Source organism: Dendrobates tinctorius, unplaced genomic scaffold (genome assembly GCF_039654945.1).
Source record: "Dendrobates tinctorius isolate UK_male_01 unplaced genomic scaffold, ASM3965494v1 ptg000632l, whole genome shotgun sequence".
NCBI classification, from domain to species: domain Eukaryota; kingdom Metazoa; phylum Chordata; class Amphibia; order Anura; family Dendrobatidae; genus Dendrobates; species Dendrobates tinctorius.
Genome location: NW_027362284.1, coordinates 21,361 through 48,766, shown reverse-complemented (window position 1 = coordinate 48,766; position 27,406 = coordinate 21,361). Strand labels below are relative to the sequence as shown.

At 41.6% G+C, this 27,406-nt stretch overlaps 23 non-coding genes across 23 annotated transcripts; all 23 read right to left on the bottom strand.

The window, feature by feature from the left end:
* Positions 1-867: 867 nt before the first annotated feature.
* Positions 868-939, bottom strand: TRNAH-GUG (transfer RNA histidin (anticodon GUG)). Its single transcript has one exon. It is a non-coding gene; the product is annotated as a tRNA-His (tRNA).
* An 8-nt stretch (positions 940-947) lies between these two features.
* Positions 948-1,020, bottom strand: TRNAR-ACG (transfer RNA arginine (anticodon ACG)). Its single transcript has one exon. It is a non-coding gene; the product is annotated as a tRNA-Arg (tRNA).
* A 1,514-nt stretch (positions 1,021-2,534) lies between these two features.
* On the bottom strand, positions 2,535-2,606 carry TRNAH-GUG (transfer RNA histidin (anticodon GUG)). Its single transcript has one exon. It is a non-coding gene; the product is annotated as a tRNA-His (tRNA).
* Positions 2,607-2,614: 8 nt separating this feature from the next.
* On the bottom strand, positions 2,615-2,687 carry TRNAR-ACG (transfer RNA arginine (anticodon ACG)). Its single transcript has one exon. It is a non-coding gene; the product is annotated as a tRNA-Arg (tRNA).
* Positions 2,688-4,164: 1,477 nt separating this feature from the next.
* On the bottom strand, positions 4,165-4,237 carry TRNAR-ACG (transfer RNA arginine (anticodon ACG)). The gene has a single exon. It is a non-coding gene; the product is annotated as a tRNA-Arg (tRNA).
* A 1,481-nt stretch (positions 4,238-5,718) lies between these two features.
* TRNAR-ACG (transfer RNA arginine (anticodon ACG)) lies at positions 5,719-5,791 on the bottom strand. Its single transcript has one exon. It is a non-coding gene; the product is annotated as a tRNA-Arg (tRNA).
* A 1,491-nt stretch (positions 5,792-7,282) lies between these two features.
* TRNAR-ACG (transfer RNA arginine (anticodon ACG)) lies at positions 7,283-7,355 on the bottom strand. Its single transcript has one exon. It is a non-coding gene; the product is annotated as a tRNA-Arg (tRNA).
* A 1,516-nt stretch (positions 7,356-8,871) lies between these two features.
* On the bottom strand, positions 8,872-8,943 carry TRNAH-GUG (transfer RNA histidin (anticodon GUG)). The gene has a single exon. It is a non-coding gene; the product is annotated as a tRNA-His (tRNA).
* An 8-nt stretch (positions 8,944-8,951) lies between these two features.
* TRNAR-ACG (transfer RNA arginine (anticodon ACG)) lies at positions 8,952-9,024 on the bottom strand. The gene has a single exon. It is a non-coding gene; the product is annotated as a tRNA-Arg (tRNA).
* Positions 9,025-10,503: 1,479 nt separating this feature from the next.
* TRNAR-ACG (transfer RNA arginine (anticodon ACG)) lies at positions 10,504-10,576 on the bottom strand. The gene has a single exon. It is a non-coding gene; the product is annotated as a tRNA-Arg (tRNA).
* Positions 10,577-12,065: 1,489 nt separating this feature from the next.
* Positions 12,066-12,138, bottom strand: TRNAR-ACG (transfer RNA arginine (anticodon ACG)). The gene has a single exon. It is a non-coding gene; the product is annotated as a tRNA-Arg (tRNA).
* Positions 12,139-13,638: 1,500 nt separating this feature from the next.
* Positions 13,639-13,710, bottom strand: TRNAH-GUG (transfer RNA histidin (anticodon GUG)). Its single transcript has one exon. It is a non-coding gene; the product is annotated as a tRNA-His (tRNA).
* An 8-nt stretch (positions 13,711-13,718) lies between these two features.
* On the bottom strand, positions 13,719-13,791 carry TRNAR-ACG (transfer RNA arginine (anticodon ACG)). Its single transcript has one exon. It is a non-coding gene; the product is annotated as a tRNA-Arg (tRNA).
* Positions 13,792-15,270: 1,479 nt separating this feature from the next.
* On the bottom strand, positions 15,271-15,343 carry TRNAR-ACG (transfer RNA arginine (anticodon ACG)). The gene has a single exon. It is a non-coding gene; the product is annotated as a tRNA-Arg (tRNA).
* Positions 15,344-16,824: 1,481 nt separating this feature from the next.
* TRNAR-ACG (transfer RNA arginine (anticodon ACG)) lies at positions 16,825-16,897 on the bottom strand. Its single transcript has one exon. It is a non-coding gene; the product is annotated as a tRNA-Arg (tRNA).
* A 1,487-nt stretch (positions 16,898-18,384) lies between these two features.
* TRNAR-ACG (transfer RNA arginine (anticodon ACG)) lies at positions 18,385-18,457 on the bottom strand. The gene has a single exon. It is a non-coding gene; the product is annotated as a tRNA-Arg (tRNA).
* Positions 18,458-19,985: 1,528 nt separating this feature from the next.
* TRNAH-GUG (transfer RNA histidin (anticodon GUG)) lies at positions 19,986-20,057 on the bottom strand. Its single transcript has one exon. It is a non-coding gene; the product is annotated as a tRNA-His (tRNA).
* An 8-nt stretch (positions 20,058-20,065) lies between these two features.
* TRNAR-ACG (transfer RNA arginine (anticodon ACG)) lies at positions 20,066-20,138 on the bottom strand. The gene has a single exon. It is a non-coding gene; the product is annotated as a tRNA-Arg (tRNA).
* Positions 20,139-21,623: 1,485 nt separating this feature from the next.
* On the bottom strand, positions 21,624-21,696 carry TRNAR-ACG (transfer RNA arginine (anticodon ACG)). The gene has a single exon. It is a non-coding gene; the product is annotated as a tRNA-Arg (tRNA).
* Positions 21,697-23,189: 1,493 nt separating this feature from the next.
* Positions 23,190-23,262, bottom strand: TRNAR-ACG (transfer RNA arginine (anticodon ACG)). Its single transcript has one exon. It is a non-coding gene; the product is annotated as a tRNA-Arg (tRNA).
* Positions 23,263-24,757: 1,495 nt separating this feature from the next.
* On the bottom strand, positions 24,758-24,830 carry TRNAR-ACG (transfer RNA arginine (anticodon ACG)). Its single transcript has one exon. It is a non-coding gene; the product is annotated as a tRNA-Arg (tRNA).
* A 1,524-nt stretch (positions 24,831-26,354) lies between these two features.
* On the bottom strand, positions 26,355-26,426 carry TRNAH-GUG (transfer RNA histidin (anticodon GUG)). The gene has a single exon. It is a non-coding gene; the product is annotated as a tRNA-His (tRNA).
* Positions 26,427-26,434: 8 nt separating this feature from the next.
* Positions 26,435-26,507, bottom strand: TRNAR-ACG (transfer RNA arginine (anticodon ACG)). Its single transcript has one exon. It is a non-coding gene; the product is annotated as a tRNA-Arg (tRNA).
* Between the last annotated feature and the right edge of the window lie 899 nt (positions 26,508-27,406).

The window sequence follows — 27,406 nt, the reverse complement described above, 5'->3', positions numbered from 1 at the left end:
AGAGAGAGAGAGAGAGAGAGAGAGAGAGAGAGAGAGAGAGAGAGAGAGAGAGAGAGAGAGAGAGAGAGAGAGAGAGAGAGAGAGAGAGAGTTGAGCACCACCTGCACAGAGGGTGAGAAGGAAATTGTGAGACTTGTTCACCACCCTCAAAGATAGAGTTAGAGACTTGTGCACCACCCTTGAAGAGGGTGAGAGAGAGGGGGAGAGAAAGATGCCTGAGAGACACCTGTTACTCAGTCGACTAACTAGCATTGCTGAGTACACGAATGCATGATGAAGTGTCAAACTTGCTAATTACTGTTGGCAAGAGAGGCAGAGAAAGACGCTTAGGGTGTGTGCTCATGTTGCCAATTCTGCTGTGGAATTTTCCGCATGGATTTGTCTAAATCCACTTGTCAACATTGTCAACAGACATGTGGTTTATCTGTGGATTAGCCTGTGGTTCTCCCCTGCGGTTTGACACCTGTCATGGAGCAGGTGCCAAACCGCTGCAGAATCTGCACAAAGAAGTGACATGCTGTGTATTTAAAACTGCAGCAAATCTGCGTGGAAAATACTGAACTGTGGCCACTGCTTTTTGCATTGAGTTAAATGACACTTGATGATGAAGTGCCACACTTGCTAATTACTATTGTTTTTGCTTTAAAAGAATATCTTGTAAGAGAGGCTAAACATTTCTGTATAAATGTTATGGTCATTTGTGAAGTTCCTGTTTGTCTTAAGTTTTGTGAGGAGGTAGAATCACTGAATATTAACCATCGCATGCATAGAGAAGAATTGATGAAGAAGATGAAGTTTGCTGCCTATTTACTGATTGCAAAATTTCAAAAATCAGCTTATTTAAAGCTTTGTGCAGAATCTATAAGATGCCGTGACCCGGATTCGAACCGGGGTTGCTGCGGCCACAACGCAGAGTACTAACCACTATACGATCACAGCAACATTCTCGAGCCAGGTAGGAGTCGAACCTACAATCTTCTGATCCGTAGTCAGACGCGTTATCCATTGCGCCACTGGCCCTTACGTTGATGTTTTCTTTTTCATGCACCATCATGCTAAAGCAAAGTAAAACCTGCAATAGGCTGTCATCGCCACATAAGTCTTTCTTTTCTTGCCAATCCACTCAGAATCTGAAACAAAATATTTTTGTTCAATCTGAAATTCATGTTTTAGAATGAACAATTTCTATCTTCCTGCATTCATGTGCGATGTTTCAATTTTTCTCACATTTTTCGAGAAAGCAAATTCACTAGTTGGCAGATAGAAAAAGAAATCATGCAAAAGAAACAATTTACAAGTTATATGTAAAGTTTCCTTTTACCTAATATTACTATCTTGAGAGTAACCAGCAAAATCACTACTTGGCAGACAAAAGTTGTCAAAAGGAAAGAAAAATAATAAAGATGATGAATTTTATTGTAGATTAGTGATGATCGACCGCTGAAAAGAGTTGATCGATTGCGCTTAGAGTGGGTGATGAGAGTGTGAGAGCTAAGCACCACCTGCAAAGAGGGTGAGAAAGAAATAGCGAGGCTTGTTCGCCACCCTCGAAGATAGAGGTAGAGACTTGCACACCACCCTCGAAGAGGGTGAGAGAGAGTGCCAGAGTAAGACGATGAAGCACAACCTGTTAGGAGAGAGAGAGAGAGAGAGAGAGAGAGAGAGAGAGAGAGAGAGAGAGAGAGAGAGAGAGAGAGAGAGAGAGAGAGAGAGAGAGAGAGAGAGAGAGAGAGAGAGAGAGAGAGAGAGAGAGAGAGTTGAGCACCACCTGCACAGAGTGTGAGAAGGAAATTGTGAGACTTGTTCACCACCCTCAAAGATAGAGTTAGAGACTTGTGCACCACCCTTGAAGAGGGTGAGAGAGAGGGGGAGAGAGAGATGCCTGAGAGACACCTGTTACTCAGTCGACTAACTAGCATTGCTGAGTACACGAATGCATGATGAAGTGTCAAACTTGCTAATTACTGTTGGCAAGAGAGGCAGAGAAAGACGCTTAGGGTGTGTGCTCATGTTGCCAATTCTGCTGTGGAATTTTCCGCATGGATTTGTCTAAATCCACTTGTCAACATTGTCAACAGACATGTGGTTTATCTGTGGATTAGCCTGTGGTTCTCCCCTGCGGTTTGACACCTGTCATGGAGCAGGTGCCAAACCGCTGCAGAATCTGAACAAAGAAGTGACATGCTGTGTATTTAAAACTGCAGCAAATCTGCGTGGAAAATACTGAACTGTGGCCACTGCTTTTTGCATTGAGTTAAATGACACTTGATGATGAAGTGCCACACTTGCTAATTACTATTGTTTTTGCTTTAAAAGAATATCTTGTAAGAGAGGCTAAACATTTCTGTATAAATGTTATGGTCATTTGTGAAGTTCCTGTTTGTCTTAAGTTTTGTGAGGAGGTAGAATCACTGAATATTAACCATCGCATGCATAGAGAAGAATTGATGAAGAAGATGAAGTTTGCTGCCTATTTACTGATTGCAAAATTTCAAAAATCAGCTTATTTAAAGCTTTGTGCAGAATCTATAAGATGCCGTGACCCGGATTCGAACCGGGGTTGCTGCGGCCACAACGCAGAGTACTAACCACTATACGATCACGGCAACATTCTCGAGCCAGGTAGGAGTCGAACCTACAATCTTCTGATCCGTAGTCAGACGCGTTATCCATTGCGCCACTGGCCCTTACGTTGATGTTTTCTTTTTCATGCACCATCATGCTAAAGCAAAGTAAAACCTGCAATAGGCTGTCATCGCCACATAAGTCTTTCTTTTCTTGCCAATCCACTCAGAATCTGAAACAAAATATTTTTGTTCAATCTGAAATTCATGTTTTAGAATGAACAATTTCTATCTTCCTGCATTCATGTGCGATGTTTCAATTTTTCTCACATTTTTCGAGAAAGCAAATTCACTAGTTGGCAGATAGAAAAAGAAATCATGCAAAAGAAACAATTTACAAGTTATATGTAAAGTTTCCTTTTACCTAATATTACTATCTTGAGAGTAACCAGCAAAATCACTACTTGGCAGACAAAAGTTGTCAAAAGGAAAGAAAAATAATAAAGATGATGAATTTTATTGTAGATTAGTGATGATCGACCGCTGAAAAGAGTTGATCGATTGCGCTTAGAGTGGGTGATGAGAGTGTGAGAGCTAAGCACCACCTGCAAAGAGGGTGAGAAAGAAATAGCGAGGCTTGTTCGCCACCCTCGAAGATAGAGGTAGAGACTTGCACACCACCCTCGAAGAGGGTGAGAGAGAGTGCCAGAGTAAGACGATGAAGCACAACCTGTTAGGAGAGAGAGAGAGAGAGTTGAGCACCACCTGCACAGAGGGTGAGAAGGAAATTGTGAGACTTGTTCACCACCCTCAAAGATAGAGTTAGAGACTTGTGCACCACCCTTGAAGAGGGTGAGAGAGAGGGGGAGAGAAAGATGCCTGAGAGACACCTGTTACTCAGTCGACTAACTAGCATTGCTGAGTACACGAATGCATGATGAAGTGTCAAACTTGCTAATTACTGTTGGCAAGAGAGGCAGAGAAAGACGCTTAGGGTGTGTGCTCATGTTGCCAATTCTGCTGTGGAATTTTCCGCATGGATTTGTCTAAATCCACTTGTCAACATTGTCAACAGACATGTGGTTTATCTGTGGATTAGCCTGTGGTTCTCCCCTGCGGTTTGACACCTGTCATGGAGCAGGTGCCAAACCGCTGCAGAATCTGCACAAAGAAGTGACATGCTGTGTATTTAAAACTGCAGCAAATCTGCGTGGAAAATACTGAACTGTGGCCACTGCTTTTTGCATTGAGTTAAATGACACTTGATGATGAAGTGCCACACTTGCTAATTACTATTGTTTTTGCTTTAAAAGAATATCTTGTAAGAGAGGCTAAACATTTCTGTATAAATGTTATGGTCATTTGTGAAGTTCCTGTTTGTCTTAAGTTTTGTGAGGAGGTAGAATCACTGAATATTAACCATCGCATGCATAGAGAAGAATTGATGAAGAAGATGAAGTTTGCTGCCTATTTACTGATTGCAAAATTTCAAAAATCAGCTTATTTAAAGCTTTGTGCAGAATCTATAAGATGCCGTGACCCGGGGTTGCTGCGGCCACAACGCAGAGTACTAACCACTATACGATCACGGCAACATTCTCGAGCCAGGTAGGAGTCGAACCTACAATCTTCTGATCCGTAGTCAGACGCGTTATCCATTGCGCCACTGGCCCTTACGTTGATGTTTTCTTTTTCATGCACCATCATGCTAAAGCAAAGTAAAACCTGCAATAGGCTGTCATCGCCACATAAGTCTTTCTTTTCTTGCCAATCCACTCAGAATCTGAAACAAAATATTTTTGTTCAATCTGAAATTCATGTTTTAGAATGAACAATTTCTATCTTCCTGCATTCATGTGCGATGTTTCAATTTTTCTCACATTTTTCGAGAAAGCAAATTCACTAGTTGGCAGATAGAAAAAGAAATCATGCAAAAGAAACAATTTACAAGTTATATGTAAAGTTTCCTTTTACCTAATATTACTATCTTGAGAGTAACCAGCAAAATCACTACTTGGCAGACAAAAGTTGTCAAAAGGAAAGAAAAATAATAAAGATGATGAATTTTATTGTAGATTAGTGATGATCGACCGCTGAAAAGAGTTGATCGATTGCGCTTAGAGTGGGTGATGAGAGTGTGAGAGCTAAGCACCACCTGCAAAGAGGGTGAGAAAGAAATAGCGAGGCTTGTTCGCCACCCTCGAAGATAGAGGTAGAGACTTGCACACCACCCTCGAAGAGGGTGAGAGAGAGTGCCAGAGTAAGACGATGAAGCACAACCTGTTAGGAGAGAGAGATAGAGAGAGAGAGAGAGAGAGTTGAGCACCACCTGCACAGAGGGTGAGAAGGAAATTGTGAGACTTGTTCACCACCCTCAAAGATAGAGTTAGAGACTTGTGCACCACCCTTGAAGAGGGTGAGAGAGAGGGGGAGAGAAAGATGCCTGAGAGACACCTGTTACTCAGTCGACTAACTAGCATTGCTGAGTACACGAATGCATGATGAAGTGTCAAACTTGCTAATTACTGTTGGCAAGAGAGGCAGAGAAAGACGCTTAGGGTGTGTGCTCATGTTGCCAATTCTGCTGTGGAATTTTCCGCATGGATTTGTCTAAATCCACTTGTCAACATTGTCAACAGACATGTGGTTTATCTGTGGATTAGCCTGTGGTTCTCCCCTGCGGTTTGACACCTGTCATGGAGCAGGTGCCAAACCGCTGCAGAATCTGCACAAAGAAGTGACATGCTGTGTATTTAAAACTGCAGCAAATCTGCGTGGAAAATACTGAACTGTGGCCACTGCTTTTTGCATTGAGTTAAATGACACTTGATGATGAAGTGCCACACTTGCTAATTACTATTGTTTTTGCTTTAAAAGAATATCTTGTAAGAGAGGCTAAACATTTCTGTATAAATGTTATGGTCATTTGTGAAGTTCCTGTTTGTCTTAAGTTTTGTGAGGAGGTAGAATCACTGAATATTAACCATCGCATGCATAGAGAAGAATTGATGAAGAAGATGAAGTTTGCTGCCTATTTACTGATTGCAAAATTTCAAAAATCAGCTTATTTAAAGCTTTGTGCAGAATCTATAACCCAGGGTTGCTGCGGCCACAACGCAGAGTACTAACCACTATACGATCACGGCAACATTCTCGAGCCAGGTAGGAGTCGAACCTACAATCTTCTGATCCGTAGTCAGACGCGTTATCCATTGCGCCACTGGCCCTTACGTTGATGTTTTCTTTTTCATGCACCATCATGCTAAAGCAAAGTAAAACCTGCAATAGGCTGTCATCGCCACATAAGTCTTTCTTTTCTTGCCAATCCACTCAGAATCTGAAACAAAATATTTTTGTTCAATCTGAAATTCATGTTTTAGAATGAACAATTTCTATCTTCCTGCATTCATGTGCGATGTTTCAATTTTTCTCACATTTTTCGAGAAAGCAAATTCACTAGTTGGCAGATAGAAAAAGAAATCATGCAAAAGAAACAATTTACAAGTTATATGTAAAGTTTCCTTTTACCTAATATTACTATCTTGAGAGTAACCAGCAAAATCACTACTTGGCAGACAAAAGTTGTCAAAAGGAAAGAAAAATAATAAAGATGATGAATTTTATTGTAGATTAGTGATGATCGACCGCTGAAAAGAGTTGATCGATTGCGCTTAGAGTGGGTGATGAGAGTGTGAGAGCTAAGCACCACCTGCAAAGAGGGTGAGAAAGAAATAGCGAGGCTTGTTCGCCACCCTCGAAGATAGAGGTAGAGACTTGCACACCACCCTCGAAGAGGGTGAGAGAGAGTGCCAGAGTAAGACGATGAAGCACAACCTGTTAGGAGAGAGAGAGAGAGAGAGAGAGAGAGAGAGTTGAGCACCACCTGCACAGAGGGTGAGAAGGAAATTGTGAGACTTGTTCACCACCCTCAAAGATAGAGTTAGAGACTTGTGCACCACCCTTGAAGAGGGTGAGAGAGAGGGGGAGAGAAAGATGCCTGAGAGACACCTGTTACTCAGTCGACTAACTAGCATTGCTGAGTACACGAATGCATGATGAAGTGTCAAACTTGCTAATTACTGTTGGCAAGAGAGGCAGAGAAAGACGCTTAGGGTGTGTGCTCATGTTGCCAATTCTGCTGTGGAATTTTCCGCATGGATTTGTCTAAATCCACTTGTCAACATTGTCAACAGACATGTGGTTTATCTGTGGATTAGCCTGTGGTTCTCCCCTGCGGTTTGACACCTGTCATGGAGCAGGTGCCAAACCGCTGCAGAATCTGCACAAAGAAGTGACATGCTGTGTATTTAAAACTGCAGCAAATCTGCGTGGAAAATACTGAACTGTGGCCACTGCTTTTTGCATTGAGTTAAATGACACTTGATGATGAAGTGCCACACTTGCTAATTACTATTGTTTTTGCTTTAAAAGAATATCTTGTAAGAGAGGCTAAACATTTCTGTATAAATGTTATGGTCATTTGTGAAGTTCCTGTTTGTCTTAAGTTTTGTGAGGAGGTAGAATCACTGAATATTAACCATCGCATGCATAGAGAAGAATTGATGAAGAAGATGAAGTTTGCTGCCTATTTACTGATTGCAAAATTTCAAAAATCAGCTTATTTAAAGCTTTGTGCAGAATCTATAAGATGCCGTGACCCGGGGTTGCTGCGGCCACAACGCAGAGTACTAACCACTATACGATCACGGCAACATTCTCAAGCCAGGTAGGAGTCGAACCTACAATCTTCTGATCCGTAGTCAGACGCGTTATCCATTGCGCCACTGGCCCTTACGTTGATGTTTTCTTTTTCATGCACCATCATGCTAAAGCAAAGTAAAACCTGCAATAGGCTGTCATCGCCACATAAGTCTTTCTTTTCTTGCCAATCCACTCAGAATCTGAAACAAAATATTTTTGTTCAATCTGAAATTCATGTTTTAGAATGAACAATTTCTATCTTCCTGCATTCATGTGCGATGTTTCAATTTTTCTCACATTTTTCGAGAAAGCAAATTCACTAGTTGGCAGATAGAAAAAGAAATCATGCAAAAGAAACAATTTACAAGTTATATGTAAAGTTTCCTTTTACCTAATATTACTATCTTGAGAGTAACCAGCAAAATCATTACTTGGCAGACAAAAGTTGTCAAAAGGAAAGAAAAATAATAAAGATGATGAATTTTATTGTAGATTAGTGATGATCGACCGCTGAAAAGAGTTGATCGATTGCGCTTAGAGTGGGTGATGAGAGTGTGAGAGCTAAGCACCACCTGCAAAGAGGGTGAGAAAGAAATAGCGAGGCTTGTTCGCCACCCTCGAAGATAGAGGTAGAGACTTGCACACCACCCTCGAAGAGGGTGAGAGAGAGTGCCAGAGTAAGACGATGAAGCACAACCTGTTAGGAGAGAGAGAGAGAGAGAGAGAGAGAGAGAGAGAGAGAGAGAGAGAGAGAGAGAGAGAGAGAGAGAGAGAGAGAGAGAGAGAGAGAGAGAGAGAGAGAGAGAGAGAGAGAGAGAGAGAGAGAGAGAGTTGAGCACCACCTGCACAGAGGGTGAGAAGGAAATTGTGAGACTTGTTCACCACCCTCAAAGATAGAGTTAGAGACTTGTGCACCACCCTTGAAGAGGGTGAGAGAGGGGGAGAGAAAGATGCCTGAGAGACACCTGTTACTCAGTCGACTAACTAGCATTGCTGAGTACACGAATGCATGATGAAGTGTCAAACTTGCTAATTACTGTTGGCAAGAGAGGCAGAGAAAGACGCTTAGGGTGTGTGCTCATATTGCCAATTCTGCTGTGGAATTTTCCGCATGGATTTGTCTAAATCCACTTGTCAACATTGTCAACAGACATGTGGTTTATCTGTGGATTAGCCTGTGGTTCTCCCCTGCGGTTTGACACCTGTCATGGAGCAGGTGCCAAACCGCTGCAGAATCTGCACAAAGAAGTGACATGCTGTGTATTTAAAACTGCAGCAAATCTTCGTGGAAAATACAGAACTGTGGCCACTGCTTTTTGCATTGAGTTAAATGACACTTGATGATGAAGTGCCACACTTGCTAATTACTATTGTTTTTGCTTTAAAAGAATATCTTGTAAGAGAGGCTAAACATTTCTGTATAAATGTTATGGTCATTTGTGAAGTTCCTGTTTGTCTTAAGTTTTGTGAGGAGGTAGAATCACTGAACATTAACCATCGCATGCATAGAGAAGAATTGATGAAGAAGATGAAGTTTGCTGCCTATTTACTGATTGCAAAATTTCAAAAATCAGCTTATTTAAAGCTTTGTGCAGAATCTATAAGATGCCGTGACCCGGATTCGAACCGGGGTTGCTGCGGCCACAACGCAGAGTACTAACCACTATACGATCACGGCAACATTCTCGAGCCAGGTAGGAGTCGAACCTACAATCTTCTGATCCGTAGTCAGACGCGTTAGCCATTGCGCCACTGGCCCTTACGTTGATGTTTTCTTTTTCATGCACCATCATGCTAAAGCAAAGTAAAACCTGCAATAGGCTGTCATCGCCACATAAGTCTTTCTTTTCTTGCCAATCCACTCAGAATCTGAAACAAAATATTTTTGTTCAATCTGAAATTCATGTTTTAGAATGAACAATTTCTATCTTCCTGCATTCATGTGCGATGTTTCAATTTTTCTCACATTTTTCGAGAAAGCAAATTCACTAGTTGGCAGATAGTAAAAGAAATCATGCAAAAGAAACAATTTACAAGTTATATGTAAAGTTTCCTTTTACCTAATATTACTATCTTGAGAGTAACCAGCAAAATCACTACTTGGCAGACAAAAGTTGTCAAAAGGAAAGAAAAATAATAAAGATGATGAATTTTATTGTAGATTAGTGATGATCGACCGCTGAAAAGAGTTGATCGATTGCGCTTAGAGTGGGTGATGAGAGTGTGAGAGCTAAGCACCACCTGCAAAGAGGGTGAGAAAGAAATAGCGAGGCTTGTTCGCCACCCTCGAAGATAGAGGTAGAGACTTGCACACCACCCTCGAAGAGGGTGAGAGAGAGTGCCAGAGTAAGACGATGAAGCACAACCTGTTAGGAGAGAGAGAGAGAGAGAGAGAGAGAGAGTTGAGCACCACCTGCACAGAGGGTGAGAAGGAAATTGTGAGACTTGTTCACCACCCTCAAAGATAGAGTTAGAGACTTGTGCACCACCCTTGAAGAGGGTGAGAGAGAGGGGGAGAGAAAGATGCCTGAGAGACACCTGTTACTCAGTCGACTAACTAGCATTGCTGAGTACACGAATGCATGATGAAGTGTCAAACTTGCTAATTACTGTTGGCAAGAGAGGCAGAGAAAGACGCTTAGGGTGTGTGCTCATGTTGCCAATTCTGCTGTGGAATTTTCCGCATGGATTTGTCTAAATCCACTTGTCAACATTGTCAACAGACATGTGGTTTATCTGTGGATTAGCCTGTGGTTCTCCCCTGCGGTTTGACACCTGTCATGGAGCAGGTGCCAAACCGCTGCAGAATCTGCACAAAGAAGTGACATGCTGTGTATTTAAAACTGCAGCAAATCTGCGTGGAAAATACTGAACTGTGGCCACTGCTTTTTGCATTGAGTTAAATGACACTTGATGATGAAGTGCCACACTTGCTAATTACTATTGTTTTTGCTTTAAAAGAATATCTTGTAAGAGAGGCTAAACATTTCTGTATAAATGTTATGGTCATTTGTGAAGTTCCTGTTTGTCTTAAGTTTTGTGAGGAGGTAGAATCACTGAATATTAACCATCGCATGCATAGAGAAGAATTGATGAAGAAGATGAAGTTTGCTGCCTATTTACTGATTGCAAAATTTCAAAAATCAGCTTATTTAAAGCTTTGTGCAGAATCTATAACCCGGGGTTGCTGCGGCCACAACGCAGAGTACTAACCACTATACGATCACGGCAACATTCTCGAGCCAGGTAGGAGTCGAACCTACAATCTTCTGATCCGTAGTCAGACGCGTTATCCATTGCGCCACTGGCCCTTACGTTGATGTTTTCTTTTTCATGCACCATCATGCTAAAGCAAAGTAAAACCTGCAATAGGCTGTCATCGCCACATAAGTCTTTCTTTTCTTGCCAATCCACTCAGAATCTGAAACAAAATATTTTTGTTCAATCTGAAATTCATGTTTTAGAATGAACAATTTCTATCTTCCTGCATTCATGTGCGATGTTTCAATTTTTCTCACATTTTTCGAGAAAGCAAATTCACTAGTTGGCAGATAGAAAAAGAAATCATGCAAAAGAAACAATTTACAAGTTATATGTAAAGTTTCCTTTTACCTAATATTACTATCTTGAGAGTAACCAGCAAAATCACTACTTGGCAGACAAAAGTTGTCAAAAGGAAAGAAAAATAATAAAGATGATGAATTTTATTGTAGATTAGTGATGATCGACCGCTGAAAAGAGTTGATCGATTGCGCTTAGAGTGGGTGATGAGAGTGTGAGAGCTAAGCACCACCTGCAAAGAGGGTGAGAAAGAAATAGCGAGGCTTGTTCGCCACCCTCGAAGATAGAGGTAGAGACTTGCACACCACCCTCGAAGAGGGTGAGAGAGAGTGCCAGAGTAAGACGATGAAGCACAACCTGTTAGGAGAGAGAGAGAGAGAGAGAGAGAGAGAGTTGAGCACCACCTGCACAGAGGGTGAGAAGGAAATTGTGAGACTTGTTCACCACCCTCAAAGATAGAGTTAGAGACTTGTGCACCACCCTTGAAGAGGGTGAGAGAGAGGGGGAGAGAAAGATGCCTGAGAGACACCTGTTACTCAGTCGACTAACTAGCATTGCTGAGTACACGAATGCATGATGAAGTGTCAAACTTGCTAATTACTGTTGGCAAGAGAGGCAGAGAAAGACGCTTAGGGTGTGTGCTCATGTTGCCAATTCTGCTGTGGAATTTTCCGCATGGATTTGTCTAAATCCACTTGTCAACATTGTCAACAGACATGTGGTTTATCTGTGGATTAGCCTGTGGTTCTCCCCTGCGGTTTGACACCTGTCATGGAGCAGGTGCCAAACCGCTGCAGAATCTGCACAAAGAAGTGACATGCTGTGTATTTAAAACTGCAGCAAATCTGCGTGGAAAATACTGAACTGTGGCCACTGCTTTTTGCATTGAGTTAAATGACACTTGATGATGAAGTGCCACACTTGCTAATTACTATTGTTTTTGCTTTAAAAGAATATCTTGTAAGAGAGGCTAAACATTTCTGTATAAATGTTATGGTCATTTGTGAAGTTCCTGTTTGTCTTAAGTTTTGTGAGGAGGTAGAATCACTGAATATTAACCATCGCATGCATAGAGAAGAATTGATGAAGAAGATGAAGTTTGCTGCCTATTTACTGATTGCAAAATTTCAAAAATCAGCTTATTTAAAGCTTTGTGCAGAATCTATAAGATGCCGTGACCCGGGGTTGCTGCGGCCACAACGCAGAGTACTAACCACTATACGATCACGGCAACATTCTCAAGCCAGGTAGGAGTCGAACCTACAATCTTCTGATCCGTAGTCAGACGCGTTATCCATTGCGCCACTGGCCCTTACGTTGATGTTTTCTTTTTCATGCACCATCATGCTAAAGCAAAGTAAAACCTGCAATAGGCTGTCATCGCCACATAAGTCTTTCTTTTCTTGCCAATCCACTCAGAATCTGAAACAAAATATTTTTGTTCAATCTGAAATTCATGTTTTAGAATGAACAATTTCTATCTTCCTGCATTCATGTGCGATGTTTCAATTTTTCTCACATTTTTCGAGAAAGCAAATTCACTAGTTGGCAGATAGAAAAAGAAATCATGCAAAAGAAACAATTTACAAGTTATATGTAAAGTTTCCTTTTACCTAATATTACTATCTTGAGAGTAACCAGCAAAATCACTACTTGGCAGACAAAAGTTGTCAAAAGGAAAGAAAAATAATAAAGATGATGAATTTTATTGTAGATTAGTGATGATCGACCGCTGAAAAGAGTTGATCGATTGCGCTTAGAGTGGGTGATGAGAGTGTGAGAGCTAAGCACCACCTGCAAAGAGGGTGAGAAAGAAATAGCGAGGCTTGTTCGCCACCCTCGAAGATAGAGGTAGAGACTTGCACACCACCCTCGAAGAGGGTGAGAGAGAGTGCCAGAGTAAGACGATGAAGCACAACCTGTAGAGAGAGAGAGAGAGAGAGAGAGAGAGAGAGAGAGAGAGAGAGAGAGAGAGAGAGAGAGAGAGAGAGAGAGAGAGAGAGAGAGAGAGAGAGAGAGAGAGAGAGAGAGAGAGTTGAGCACCACCTGCACAGAGTGTGAGAAGGAAATTGTGAGACTTGTTCACCACCCTCAAAGATAGAGTTAGAGACTTGTGCACCACCCTTGAAGAGGGTGAGAGAGAGGGGGAGAGAGAGATGCCTGAGAGACACCTGTTACTCAGTCGACTAACTAGCATTGCTGAGTACACGAATGCATGATGAAGTGTCAAACTTGCTAATTACTGTTGGCAAGAGAGGCAGAGAAAGACGCTTAGGGTGTGTGCTCATGTTGCCAATTCTGCTGTGGAATTTTCCGCATGGATTTGTCTAAATCCACTTGTCAACATTGTCAACAGACATGTGGTTTATCTGTGGATTAACCTGTGGTTCTCCCCTGCGGTTTGACACCTGTCATGGAGCAGGTGCCAAACCGCTGCAGAATCTGCACAAAGAAGTGACATGCTGTGTATTTAAAACTGCAGCAAATCTGCGTGGAAAATACAGAACTGTGGCCACTGCTTTTTGCATTGAGTTAAATGACACTTGATGATGAAGTGCCACACTTGCTAATTACTATTGTTTTTGCTTTAAAAGAATATCTTGTAAGAGAGGCTAAACATTTCTGTATAAATGTTATGGTCATTTGTGAAGTTCCTGTTTGTCTTAAGTTTTGTGAGGAGGTAGAATCACTGAATATTAACCATCGCATGCATAGAGAAGAATTGATGAAGAAGATGAAGTTTGCTGCCTATTTACTGATTGCAAAATTTCAAAAATCAGCTTATTTAAAGCTTTGTGCAGAATCTATAAGATGCCGTGACCCGGATTCGAACCGGGGTTGCTGCGGCCACAACGCAGAGTACTAACCACTATACGATCACGGCAACATTCTCGAGCCAGGTAGGAGTCGAACCTACAATCTTCTGATCCGTAGTCAGACGCGTTATCCATTGCGCCACTGGCCCTTACGTTTATGTTTTCTTTTTCATGCACCATCATGCTAAAGCAAAGTAAAACCTGCAATAGGCTGTCATCGCCACATAAGTCTTTCTTTTCTTGCCAATCCACTCAGAATCTGAAACAAAATATTTTTGTTCAATCTGAAATTCATGTTTTAGAATGAACAATTTCTATCTTCCTGCATTCATGTGCGATGTTTCAATTTTTCTCACATTTTTCGAGAAAGCAAATTCACTAGTTGGCAGATAGAAAAAGAAATCATGCAAAAGAAACAATTTACAAGTTATATGTAAAGTTTCCTTTTACCTAATATTACTATCTTGAGAGTAACCAGCAAAATCACTACTTGGCAGACAAAAGTTGTCAAAAGGAAAGAAAAATAATAAAGATGATGAATTTTATTGTAGATTAGTGATGATCGACCGCTGAAAAGAGTTGATCGATTGCGCTTAGAGTGGGTGATGAGAGTGTGAGAGCTAAGCACCACCTGCAAAGAGGGTGAGAAAGAAATAGCGAGGCTTGTTCGCCACCCTCGAAGATAGAGGTAGAGACTTGCACACCACCCTCGAAGAGGGTGAGAGAGAGTGCCAGAGTAAGACGATGAAGCACAACCTGTTAGGAGAGAGAGAGAGAGAGAGTTGAGCACCACCTGCACAGAGGGTGAGAAGGAAATTGTGAGACTTGTTCACCACCCTCAAAGATAGAGTTAGAGACTTGTGCACCACCCTTGAAGAGGGTGAGAGAGAGGGGGAGAGAAAGATGCCTGAGAGACACCTGTTACTCAGTCGACTAACTAGCATTGCTGAGTACACGAATGCATGATGAAGTGTCAAACTTGCTAATTACTGTTGGCAAGAGAGGCAGAGAAAGACGCTTAGGGTGTGTGCTCATGTTGCCAATTCTGCTGTGGAATTTTCCGCATGGATTTGTCTAAATCCACTTGTCAACATTGTCAACAGACATGTGGTTTATCTGTGGATTAGCCTGTGGTTCTCCCCTGCGGTTTGACACCTGTCATGGAGCAGGTGCCAAACCGCTGCAGAATCTGCACAAAGAAGTGACATGCTGTGTATTTAAAACTGCAGCAAATCTGCGTGGAAAATACTGAACTGTGGCCACTGCTTTTTGCATTGAGTTAAATGACACTTGATGATGAAGTGCCACACTTGCTAATTACTATTGTTTTTGCTTTAAAAGAATATCTTGTAAGAGAGGCTAAACATTTCTGTATAAATGTTATGGTCATTTGTGAAGTTCCTGTTTGTCTTAAGTTTTGTGAGGAGGTAGAATCACTGAATATTAACCATCGCATGCATAGAGAAGAATTGATGAAGAAGATGAAGTTTGCTGCCTATTTACTGATTGCAAAATTTCAAAAATCAGCTTATTTAAAGCTTTGTGCAGAATCTATAAGATGCCGTGACCCGGGGTTGCTGCGGCCACAACGCAGAGTACTAACCACTATACGATCACGGCAACATTCTCGAGCCAGGTAGGAGTCGAACCTACAATCTTCTGATCCGTAGTCAGACGCGTTATCCATTGCGCCACTGGCCCTTACGTTGATGTTTTCTTTTTCATGCACCATCATGCTAAAGCAAAGTAAAACCTGCAATAGGCTGTCATCGCCACATAAGTCTTTCTTTTCTTGCCAATCCACTCAGAATCTGAAACAAAATATTTTTGTTCAATCTGAAATTCATGTTTTAGAATGAACAATTTCTATCTTCCTGCATTCATGTGCGATGTTTCAATTTTTCTCACATTTTTCGAGAAAGCAAATTCACTAGTTGGCAGATAGAAAAAGAAATCATGCAAAAGAAACAATTTACAAGTTATATGTAAAGTTTCCTTTTACCTAATATTACTATCTTGAGAGTAACCAGCAAAATCACTACTTGGCAGACAAAAGTTGTCAAAAGGAAAGAAAAATAATAAAGATGATGAATTTTATTGTAGATTAGTGATGATCGACCGCTGAAAAGAGTTGATCGATTGCGCTTAGAGTGGGTGATGAGAGTGTGAGAGCTAAGCACCACCTGCAAAGAGGGTGAGAAAGAAATAGCGAGGCTTGTTCGCCACCCTCGAAGATAGAGGTAGAGACTTGCACACCACCCTCGAAGAGGGTGAGAGAGAGTGCCAGAGTAAGACGATGAAGCACAACCTGTTAGGAGAGAGAGATAGAGAGAGAGAGAGAGAGAGTTGAGCACCACCTGCACAGAGGGTGAGAAGGAAATTGTGAGACTTGTTCACCACCCTCAAAGATAGAGTTAGAGACTTGTGCACCACCCTTGAAGAGGGTGAGAGAGAGGGGGAGAGAAAGATGCCTGAGAGACACCTGTTACTCAGTCGACTAACTAGCATTGCTGAGTACACGAATGCATGATGAAGTGTCAAACTTGCTAATTACTGTTGGCAAGAGAGGCAGAGAAAGACGCTTAGGGTGTGTGCTCATGTTGCCAATTCTGCTGTGGAATTTTCCGCATGGATTTGTCTAAATCCACTTGTCAACATTGTCAACAGACATGTGGTTTATCTGTGGATTAGCCTGTGGTTCTCCCCTGCGGTTTGACACCTGTCATGGAGCAGGTGCCAAACCGCTGCAGAATCTGCACAAAGAAGTGACATGCTGTGTATTTAAAACTGCAGCAAATCTGCGTGGAAAATACTGAACTGTGGCCACTGCTTTTTGCATTGAGTTAAATGACACTTGATGATGAAGTGCCACACTTGCTAATTACTATTGTTTTTGCTTTAAAAGAATATCTTGTAAGAGAGGCTAAACATTTCTGTATAAATGTTATGGTCATTTGTGAAGTTCCTGTTTGTCTTAAGTTTTGTGAGGAGGTAGAATCACTGAATATTAACCATCGCATGCATAGAGAAGAATTGATGAAGAAGATGAAGTTTGCTGCCTATTTACTGATTGCAAAATTTCAAAAATCAGCTTATTTAAAGCTTTTTGCAGAATCTATAACCCGGGGTTGCTGCGGCCACAACGCAGAGTACTAACCACTATACGATCACGGCAACATTCTCGAGCCAGGTAGGAGTCGAACCTACAATCTTCTGATCCGTAGTCAGACGCGTTATCCATTGCGCCACTGGCCCTTACGTTGATGTTTTCTTTTTCATGCACCATCATGCTAAAGCAAAGTAAAACCTGCAATAGGCTGTCATCGCCACATAAGTCTTTCTTTTCTTGCCAATCCACTCAGAATCTGAAACAAAATATTTTTGTTCAATCTGAAATTCATGTTTTAGAATGAACAATTTCTATCTTCCTGCATTCATGTGCGATGTTTCAATTTTTCTCACATTTTTCGAGAAAGCAAATTCACTAGTTGGCAGATAGAAAAAGAAATCATGCAAAAGAAACAATTTACAAGTTATATGTAAAGTTTCCTTTTACCTAATATTACTATCTTGAGAGTAACCAGCAAAATCACTACTTGGCAGACAAAAGTTGTCAAAAGGAAAGAAAAATAATAAAGATGATGAATTTTATTGTAGATTAGTGATGATCGACCGCTGAAAAGAGTTGATCGATTGCGCTTAGAGTGGGTGATGAGAGTGTGAGAGCTAAGCACCACCTGCAAAGAGGGTGAGAAAGAAATAGCGAGGCTTGTTCGCCACCCTCGAAGATAGAGGTAGAGACTTGCACACCACCCTCGAAGAGGGTGAGAGAGAGTGCCAGAGTAAGACGATGAAGCACAACCTGTTAGGAGAGAGAGAGAGAGAGAGAGAGAGAGTTGAGCACCACCTGCACAGAGGGTGAGAAGGAAATTGTGAGACTTGTTCACCACCCTCAAAGATAGAGTTAGAGACTTGTGCACCACCCTTGAAGAGGGTGAGAGAGAGGGGGAGAGAAAGATGCCTGAGAGACACCTGTTACTCAGTCGACTAACTAGCATTGCTGAGTACACGAATGCATGATGAAGTGTCAAACTTGCTAATTACTGTTGGCAAGAGAGGCAGAGAAAGACGCTTAGGGTGTGTGCTCATGTTGCCAATTCTGCTGTGGAATTTTCCGCATGGATTTGTCTAAATCCACTTGTCAACATTGTCAACAGACATGTGGTTTATCTGTGGATTAGCCTGTGGTTCTCCCCTGCGGTTTGACACCTGTCATGGAGCAGGTGCCAAACCGCTGCAGAATCTGCACAAAGAAGTGACATGCTGTGTATTTAAAACTGCAGCAAATCTGCGTGGAAAATACTGAACTGTGGCCACTGCTTTTTGCATTGAGTTAAATGACACTTGATGATGAAGTGCCACACTTGCTAATTACTATTGTTTTTGCTTTAAAAGAATATCTTGTAAGAGAGGCTAAACATTTCTGTATAAATGTTATGGTCATTTGTGAAGTTCCTGTTTGTCTTAAGTTTTGTGAGGAGGTAGAATCACTGAATATTAACCATCGCATGCATAGAGAAGAATTGATGAAGAAGATGAAGTTTGCTGCCTATTTACTGATTGCAAAATTTCAAAAATCAGCTTATTTAAAGCTTTGTGCAGAATCTATAAGATGCCGTGACCCGGGGTTGCTGCGGCCACAACGCAGAGTACTAACCACTATACGATCACGGCAACATTCTCAAGCCAGGTAGGAGTCGAACCTACAATCTTCTGATCCGTAGTCAGACGCGTTATCCATTGCGCCACTGGCCCTTACGTTGATGTTTTCTTTTTCATGCACCATCATGCTAAAGCAAAGTAAAACCTGCAATAGGCTGTCATCGCCACATAAGTCTTTCTTTTCTTGCCAATCCACTCAGAATCTGAAACAAAATATTTTTGTTCAATCTGAAATTCATGTTTTAGAATGAACAATTTCTATTTTCCTGCATTCATGTGCGATGTTTCAATTTTTCTCACATTTTTCGAGAAAGCAAATTCACTAGTTGGCAGATAGAAAAAGAAATCATGCAAAAGAAACAATTTACAAGTTATATGTAAAGTTTCCTTTTACCTAATATTACTATCTTGAGAGTAACCAGCAAAATCACTACTTGGCAGACAAAAGTTGTCAAAAGGAAAGAAAAATAATAAAGATGATGAATTTTATTGTAGATTAGTGATGATCGACCGCTGAAAAGAGTTGATCGATTGCGCTTAGAGTGGGTGATGAGAGTGTGAGAGCTAAGCACCACCTGCAAAGAGGGTGAGAAAGAAATAGCGAGGCTTGTTCGCCACCCTCGAAGATAGAGGTAGAGACTTGCACACCACCCTCGAAGAGGGTGAGAGAGAGTGCCAGAGTAAGACGATGAAGCACAACCTGTTGAGAGAGAGAGAGAGAGAGAGAGAGAGAGAGAGAGAGAGAGAGAGAGAGAGAGAGAGAGAGAGAGAGAGAGAGAGAGAGAGAGAGAGAGAGAGAGAGAGAGAGAGAGAGAGAGAGAGAGAGAGAGAGAGAGAGAGAGAGAGTTGAGCACCACCTGCACAGAGGGTGAGAAGGAAATTGTGAGACTTGTTCACCACCCTCAAAGATAGAGTTAGAGACTTGTGCACCACCCTTGAAGAGGGTGAGAGAGGGGGAGAGAAAGATGCCTGAGAGACACCTGTTACTCAGTCGACTAACTAGCATTGCTGAGTACACGAATGCATGATGAAGTGTCAAACTTGCTAATTACTGTTGGCAAGAGAGGCAGAGAAAGACGCTTAGGGTGTGTGCTCATGTTGCCAATTCTGCTGTGGAATTTTCCGCATGGATTTGTCTAAATCCACTTGTCAACATTGTCAACAGACATGTGGTTTATCTGTGGATTAGCCTGTGGTTCTCCCCTGCGGTTTGACACCTGTCATGGAGCAGGTGCCAAACCGCTGCAGAATCTGCACAAAGAAGTGACATGCTGTGTATTTAAAACTGCAGCAAATCTTCGTGGAAAATACAGAACTGTGGCCACTGCTTTTTGCATTGAGTTAAATGACACTTGATGATGAAGTGCCACACTTGCTAATTACTATTGTTTTTGCTTTAAAAGAATATCTTGTAAGAGAGGCTAAACATTTCTGTATAAATGTTATGGTCATTTGTGAAGTTCCTGTTTGTCTTAAGTTTTGTGAGGAGGTAGAATCACTGAATATTAACCATCGCATGCATAGAGAAGAATTGATGAAGAAGATGAAGTTTGCTGCCTATTTACTGATTGCAAAATTTCAAAAATCAGCTTATTTAAAGCTTTGTGCAGAATCTATAAGATGCCGTGACCCGGATTCGAACCGGGGTTGCTGCGGCCACAACGCAGAGTACTAACCACTATACGATCACGGCAACATTCTCGAGCCAGGTAGGAGTCGAACCTACAATCTTCTGATCCGTAGTCAGACGCGTTAGCCATTGCGCCACTGGCCCTTACGTTGATGTTTTCTTTTTCATGCACCATCATGCTAAAGCAAAGTAAAACCTGCAATAGGCTGTCATCGCCACATAAGTCTTTCTTTTCTTGCCAATCCACTCAGAATCTGAAACAAAATATTTTTGTTCAATCTGAAATTCATGTTTTAGAATGAACAATTTCTATCTTCCTGCATTCATGTGCGATGTTTCAATTTTTCTCACATTTTTCGAGAAAGCAAATTCACTAGTTGGCAGATAGTAAAAGAAATCATGCAAAAGAAACAATTTACAAGTTATATGTAAAGTTTCCTTTTACCTAATATTACTATCTTGAGAGTAACCAGCAAAATCACTACTTGGCAGACAAAAGTTGTCAAAAGGAAAGAAAAATAATAAAGATGATGAATTTTATTGTAGATTAGTGATGATCGACCGCTGAAAAGAGTTGATCGATTGCGCTTAGAGTGGGTGATGAGAGTGTGAGAGCTAAGCACCACCTGCAAAGAGGGTGAGAAAGAAATAGCGAGGCTTGTTCGCCACCCTCGAAGATAGAGGTAGAGACTTGCACACCACCCTCGAAGAGGGTGAGAGAGAGTGCCAGAGTAAGACGATGAAGCACAACCTGTTAGGAGAGAGAGAGAGAGAGAGAGAGAGAGAGAGAGAGTTGAGCACCACCTGCACAGAGGGTGAGAAGGAAATTGTGAGACTTGTTCACCACCCTCAAAGATAGAGTTAGAGACTTGTGCACCACCCTTGAAGAGGGTGAGAGAGAGGGGGAGAGAAAGATGCCTGAGAGACACCTGTTACTCAGTCGACTAACTAGCATTGCTGAGTACACGAATGCATGATGAAGTGTCAAACTTGCTAATTACTGTTGGCAAGAGAGGCAGAGAAAGACGCTTAGGGTGTGTGCTCATGTTGCCAATTCTGCTGTGGAATTTTCCGCATGGATTTGTCTAAATCCACTTGTCAACATTGTCAACAGACATGTGGTTTATCTGTGGATTAGCCTGTGGTTCTCCCCTGCGGTTTGACACCTGTCATGGAGCAGGTGCCAAACCGCTGCAGAATCTGCACAAAGAAGTGACATGCTGTGTATTTAAAACTGCAGCAAATCTGCGTGGAAAATACTGAACTGTGGCCACTGCTTTTTGCATTGAGTTAAATGACACTTGATGATGAAGTGCCACACTTGCTAATTACTATTGTTTTTGCTTTAAAAGAATATCTTGTAAGAGAGGCTAAACATTTCTGTATAAATGTTATGGTCATTTGTGAAGTTCCTGTTTGTCTTAAGTTTTGTGAGGAGGTAGAATCACTGAATATTAACCATCGCATGCATAGAGAAGAATTGATGAAGAAGATGAAGTTTGCTGCCTATTTACTGATTGCAAAATTTCAAAAATCAGCTTATTTAAAGCTTTGTGCAGAATCTATAACCCGGGGTTGCTGCGGCCACAACGCAGAGTACTAACCACTATACGATCACGGCAACATTCTCGAGCCAGGTAGGAGTCGAACCTACAATCTTCTGATCCGTAGTCAGACGCGTTATCCATTGCGCCACTGGCCCTTACGTTGATGTTTTCTTTTTCATGCACCATCATGCTAAAGCAAAGTAAAACCTGCAATAGGCTGTCATCGCCACATAAGTCTTTCTTTTCTTGCCAATCCACTCAGAATCTGAAACAAAATATTTTTGTTCAATCTGAAATTCATGTTTTAGAATGAACAATTTCTATCTTCCTGCATTCATGTGCGATGTTTCAATTTTTCTCACATTTTTCGAGAAAGCAAATTCACTAGTTGGCAGATAGAAAAAGAAATCATGCAAAAGAAACAATTTACAAGTTATATGTAAAGTTTCCTTTTACCTAATATTACTATCTTGAGAGTAACCAGCAAAATCACTACTTGGCAGACAAAAGTTGTCAAAAGGAAAGAAAAATAATAAAGATGATGAATTTTATTGTAGATTAGTGATGATCGACCGCTGAAAAGAGTTGATCGATTGCGCTTAGAGTGGGTGATGAGAGTGTGAGAGCTAAGCACCACCTGCAAAGAGGGTGAGAAAGAAATAGCGAGGCTTGTTCGCCACCCTCGAAGATAGAGGTAGAGACTTGCACACCACCCTCGAAGAGGGTGAGAGAGAGTGCCAGAGTAAGACGATGAAGCACAACCTGTTAGGAGAGAGAGAGAGAGAGAGAGAGAGAGAGAGAGTTGAGCACCACCTGCACAGAGGGTGAGAAGGAAATTGTGAGACTTGTTCACCACCCTCAAAGATAGAGTTAGAGACTTGTGCACCACCCTTGAAGAGGGTGAGAGAGAGGGGGAGAGAAAGATGCCTGAGAGACACCTGTTACTCAGTCGACTAACTAGCATTGCTGAGTACACGAATGCATGATGAAGTGTCAAACTTGCTAATTACTGTTGGCAAGAGAGGCAGAGAAAGACGCTTAGGGTGTGTGCTCATGTTGCCAATTCTGCTGTGGAATTTTCCGCATGGATTTGTCTAAATCCACTTGTCAACATTGTCAACAGACATGTGGTTTATCTGTGGATTAGCCTGTGGTTCTCCCCTGCGGTTTGACACCTGTCATGGAGCAGGTGCCAAACCGCTGCAGAATCTGCACAAAGAAGTGACATGCTGTGTATTTAAAACTGCAGCAAATCTGCGTGGAAAATACTGAACTGTGGCCACTGCTTTTTGCATTGAGTTAAATGACACTTGATGATGAAGTGCCACACTTGCTAATTACTATTGTTTTTGCTTTAAAAGAATATCTTGTAAGAGAGGCTAAACATTTCTGTATAAATGTTATGGTCATTTGTGAAGTTCCTGTTTGTCTTAAGTTTTGTGAGGAGGTAGAATCACTGAATATTAACCATCGCATGCATAGAGAAGAATTGATGAAGAAGATGAAGTTTGCTGCCTATTTACTGATTGCAAAATTTCAAAAATCAGCTTATTTAAAGCTTTGTGCAGAATCTATAAGATGCCGTGACCCGGGGTTGCTGCGGCCACAACGCAGAGTACTAACCACTATACGATCACGGCAACATTCTCAAGCCAGGTAGGAGTCGAACCTACAATCTTCTGATCCGTAGTCAGACGCGTTATCCATTGCGCCACTGGCCCTTACGTTGATGTTTTCTTTTTCATGCACCATCATGCTAAAGCAAAGTAAAACCTGCAATAGGCTGTCATCGCCACATAAGTCTTTCTTTTCTTGCCAATCCACTCAGAATCTGAAACAAAATATTTTTGTTCAATCTGAAATTCATGTTTTAGAATGAACAATTTCTATCTTCCTGCATTCATGTGCGATGTTTCAATTTTTCTCACATTTTTCGAGAAAGCAAATTCACTAGTTGGCAGATAGAAAAAGAAATCATGCAAAAGAAACAATTTACAAGTTATATGTAAAGTTTCCTTTTACCTAATATTACTATCTTGAGAGTAACCAGCAAAATCACTACTTGGCAGACAAAAGTTGTCAAAAGGAAAGAAAAATAATAAAGATGATGAATTTTATTGTAGATTAGTGATGATCGACCGCTGAAAAGAGTTGATCGATTGCGCTTAGAGTGGGTGATGAGAGTGTGAGAGCTAAGCACCACCTGCAAAGAGGGTGAGAAAGAAATAGCGAGGCTTGTTCGCCACCCTCGAAGATAGAGGTAGAGACTTGCACACCACCCTCGAAGAGGGTGAGAGAGAGTGCCAGAGTAAGACGATGAAGCACAACCTGTTAGGAGAGAGAGAGAGAGAGAGAGAGAGAGAGAGAGAGTTGAGCACCACCTGCACAGAGGGTGAGAAGGAAATTGTGAGACTTGTTCACCACCCTCAAAGATAGAGTTAGAGACTTGTGCACCACCCTTGAAGAGGGTGAGAGAGAGGGGGAGAGAAAGATGCCTGAGAGACACCTGTTACTCAGTCGACTAACTAGCATTGCTGAGTACACGAATGCATGATGAAGTGTCAAACTTGCTAATTACTGTTGGCAAGAGAGGCAGAGAAAGACGCTTAGGGTGTGTGCTCATGTTGCCAATTCTGCTGTGGAATTTTCCGCATGGATTTGTCTAAATCCACTTGTCAACATTGTCAACAGACATGTGGTTTATCTGTGGATTAGCCTGTGGTTCTCCCCTGCAGTTTGACACCTGTCATGGAGCAGGTGCCAAACCGCTGCAGAATCTGCACAAAGAAGTGACATGCTGTGTATTTAAAACTGCAGCAAATCTGCGTGGAAAATACTGAACTGTGGCCACTGCTTTTTGCATTGAGTTAAATGACACTTGATGATGAAGTGCCACACTTGCTAATTACTATTGTTTTTGCTTTAAAAGAATATCTTGTAAGAGAGGCTAAACATTTCTGTATAAATGTTATGGTCATTTGTGAAGTTCCTGTTTGTCTTAAGTTTTGTGAGGAGGTAGAATCACTGAATATTAACCATCGCATGCATAGAGAAGAATTGATGAAGAAGATGAAGTTTGCTGCCTATTTACTGATTGCAAAATTTCAAAAATCAGCTTATTTAAAGCTTTGTGCAGAATCTATAAGATGCCGTGACCCGGGGTTGCTGCGGCCACAACGCAGAGTACTAACCACTATACGATCACGGCAACATTCTCAAGCCAGGTAGGAGTCGAACCTACAATCTTCTGATCCGTAGTCAGACGCGTTATCCATTGCGCCACTGGCCCTTACGTTGATGTTTTCTTTTTCATGCACCATCATGCTAAAGCAAAGTAAAACCTGCAATAGGCTGTCATCGCCACATAAGTCTTTCTTTTCTTGCCAATCCACTCAGAATCTGAAACAAAATATTTTTGTTCAATCTGAAATTCATGTTTTAGAATGAACAATTTCTATCTTCCTGCATTCATGTGCGATGTTTCAATTTTTCTCACATTTTTCGAGAAAGCAAATTCACTAGTTGGCAGATAGAAAAAGAAATCATGCAAAAGAAACAATTTACAAGTTATATGTAAAGTTTCCTTTTACCTAATATTACTATCTTGAGAGTAACCAGCAAAATCACTACTTGGCAGACAAAAGTTGTCAAAAGGAAAGAAAAATAATAAAGATGATGAATTTTATTGTAGATTAGTGATGATCGACCGCTGAAAAGAGTTGATCGATTGCGCTTAGAGTGGGTGATGAGAGTGTGAGAGCTAAGCACCACCTGCAAAGAGGGTGAGAAAGAAATAGCGAGGCTTGTTCGCCACCCTCGAAGATAGAGGTAGAGACTTGCACACCACCCTCGAAGAGGGTGAGAGAGAGTGCCAGAGTAAGACGATGAAGCACAACCTGTTAGGAGAGAGAGAGAGAGAGAGAGAGAGAGAGAGAGAGAGAGAGAGAGAGAGAGAGAGAGAGAGAGAGAGAGAGAGAGAGAGAGAGAGAGAGAGAGAGAGAGAGAGAGAGAGAGAGAGAGAGAGAGAGAGAGAGAGTTGAGCACCACCTGCACAGAGGGTGAGAAGGAAATTGTGAGACTTGTTCACCACCCTCAAAGATAGAGTTAGAGACTTGTGCACCACCCTTGAAGAGGGTGAGAGAGAGGGGGAGAGAGAGATGCCTGAGAGACACCTGTTACTCAGTCGACTAACTAGCATTGCTGAGTACACGAATGCATGATGAAGTGTCAAACTTGCTAATTACTGTTGGCAAGAGAGGCAGAGAAAGACGCTTAGGGTGTGTGCTCATGTTGCCAATTCTGCTGTGGAATTTTCCGCATGGATTTGTCTAAATCCACTTGTCAACATTGTCAACAGACATGTGGTTTATCTGTGGATTAGCCTGTGGTTCTCCCCTGCGGTTTGACACCTGTCATGGAGCAGGTGCCAAACCGCTGCAGAATCTGAACAAAGAAGTGACATGCTGTGTATTTAAAACTGCAGCAAATCTGCGTGGAAAATACTGAACTGTGGCCACTGCTTTTTGCATTGAGTTAAATGACACTTGATGATGAAGTGCCACACTTGCTAATTACTATTGTTTTTGCTTTAAAAGAATATCTTGTAAGAGAGGCTAAACATTTCTGTATAAATGTTATGGTCATTTGTGAAGTTCCTGTTTGTCTTAAGTTTTGTGAGGAGGTAGAATCACTGAATATTAACCATCGCATGCATAGAGAAGAATTGATGAAGAAGATGAAGTTTGCTGCCTATTTACTGATTGCAAAATTTCAAAAATCAGCTTATTTAAAGCTTTGTGCAGAATCTATAAGATGCCGTGACCCGGATTCGAACCGGGGTTGCTGCGGCCACAACGCAGAGTACTAACCACTATACGATCACGGCAACATTCTCGAGCCAGGTAGGAGTCGAACCTACAATCTTCTGATCCGTAGTCAGACGCGTTATCCATTGCGCCACTGGCCCTTACGTTGATGTTTTCTTTTTCATGCACCATCATGCTAAAGCAAAGTAAAACCTGCAATAGGCTGTCATCGCCACATAAGTCTTTCTTTTCTTGCCAATCCACTCAGAATCTGAAACAAAATATTTTTGTTCAATCTGAAATTCATGTTTTAGAATGAACAATTTCTATCTTCCTGCATTCATGTGCGATGTTTCAATTTTTCTCACATTTTTCGAGAAAGCAAATTCACTAGTTGGCAGATAGAAAAAGAAATCATGCAAAAGAAACAATTTACAAGTTATATGTAAAGTTTCCTTTTACCTAATATTACTATCTTGAGAGTAACCAGCAAAATCACTACTTGGCAGACAAAAGTTGTCAAAAGGAAAGAAAAATAATAAAGATGATGAATTTTATTGTAGATTAGTGATGATCGACCGCTGAAAAGAGTTGATCGATTGCGCTTAGAGTGGGTGATGAGAGTGTGAGAGCTAAGCACCACCTGCAAAGAGGGTGAGAAAGAAATAGCGAGGCTTGTTCGCCACCCTCGAAGATAGAGGTAGAGACTTGCACACCACCCTCGAAGAGGGTGAGAGAGAGTGCCAGAGTAAGACGATGAAGCACAACCTGTTAGGAGAGAGAGAGAGAGAGAGTTGAGCACCACCTGCACAGAGGGTGAGAAGGAAATTGTGAGACTTGTTCACCACCCTCAAAGATAGAGTTAGAGACTTGTGCACCACCCTTGAAGAGGGTGAGAGAGAGGGGGAGAGAAAGATGCCTGAGAGACACCTGTTACTCAGTCGACTAACTAGCATTGCTGAGTACACGAATGCATGATGAAGTGTCAAACTTGCTAATTACTGTTGGCAAGAGAGGCAGAGAAAGACCCTTAGGGTGTGTGCTCATGTTGCCAATTCTG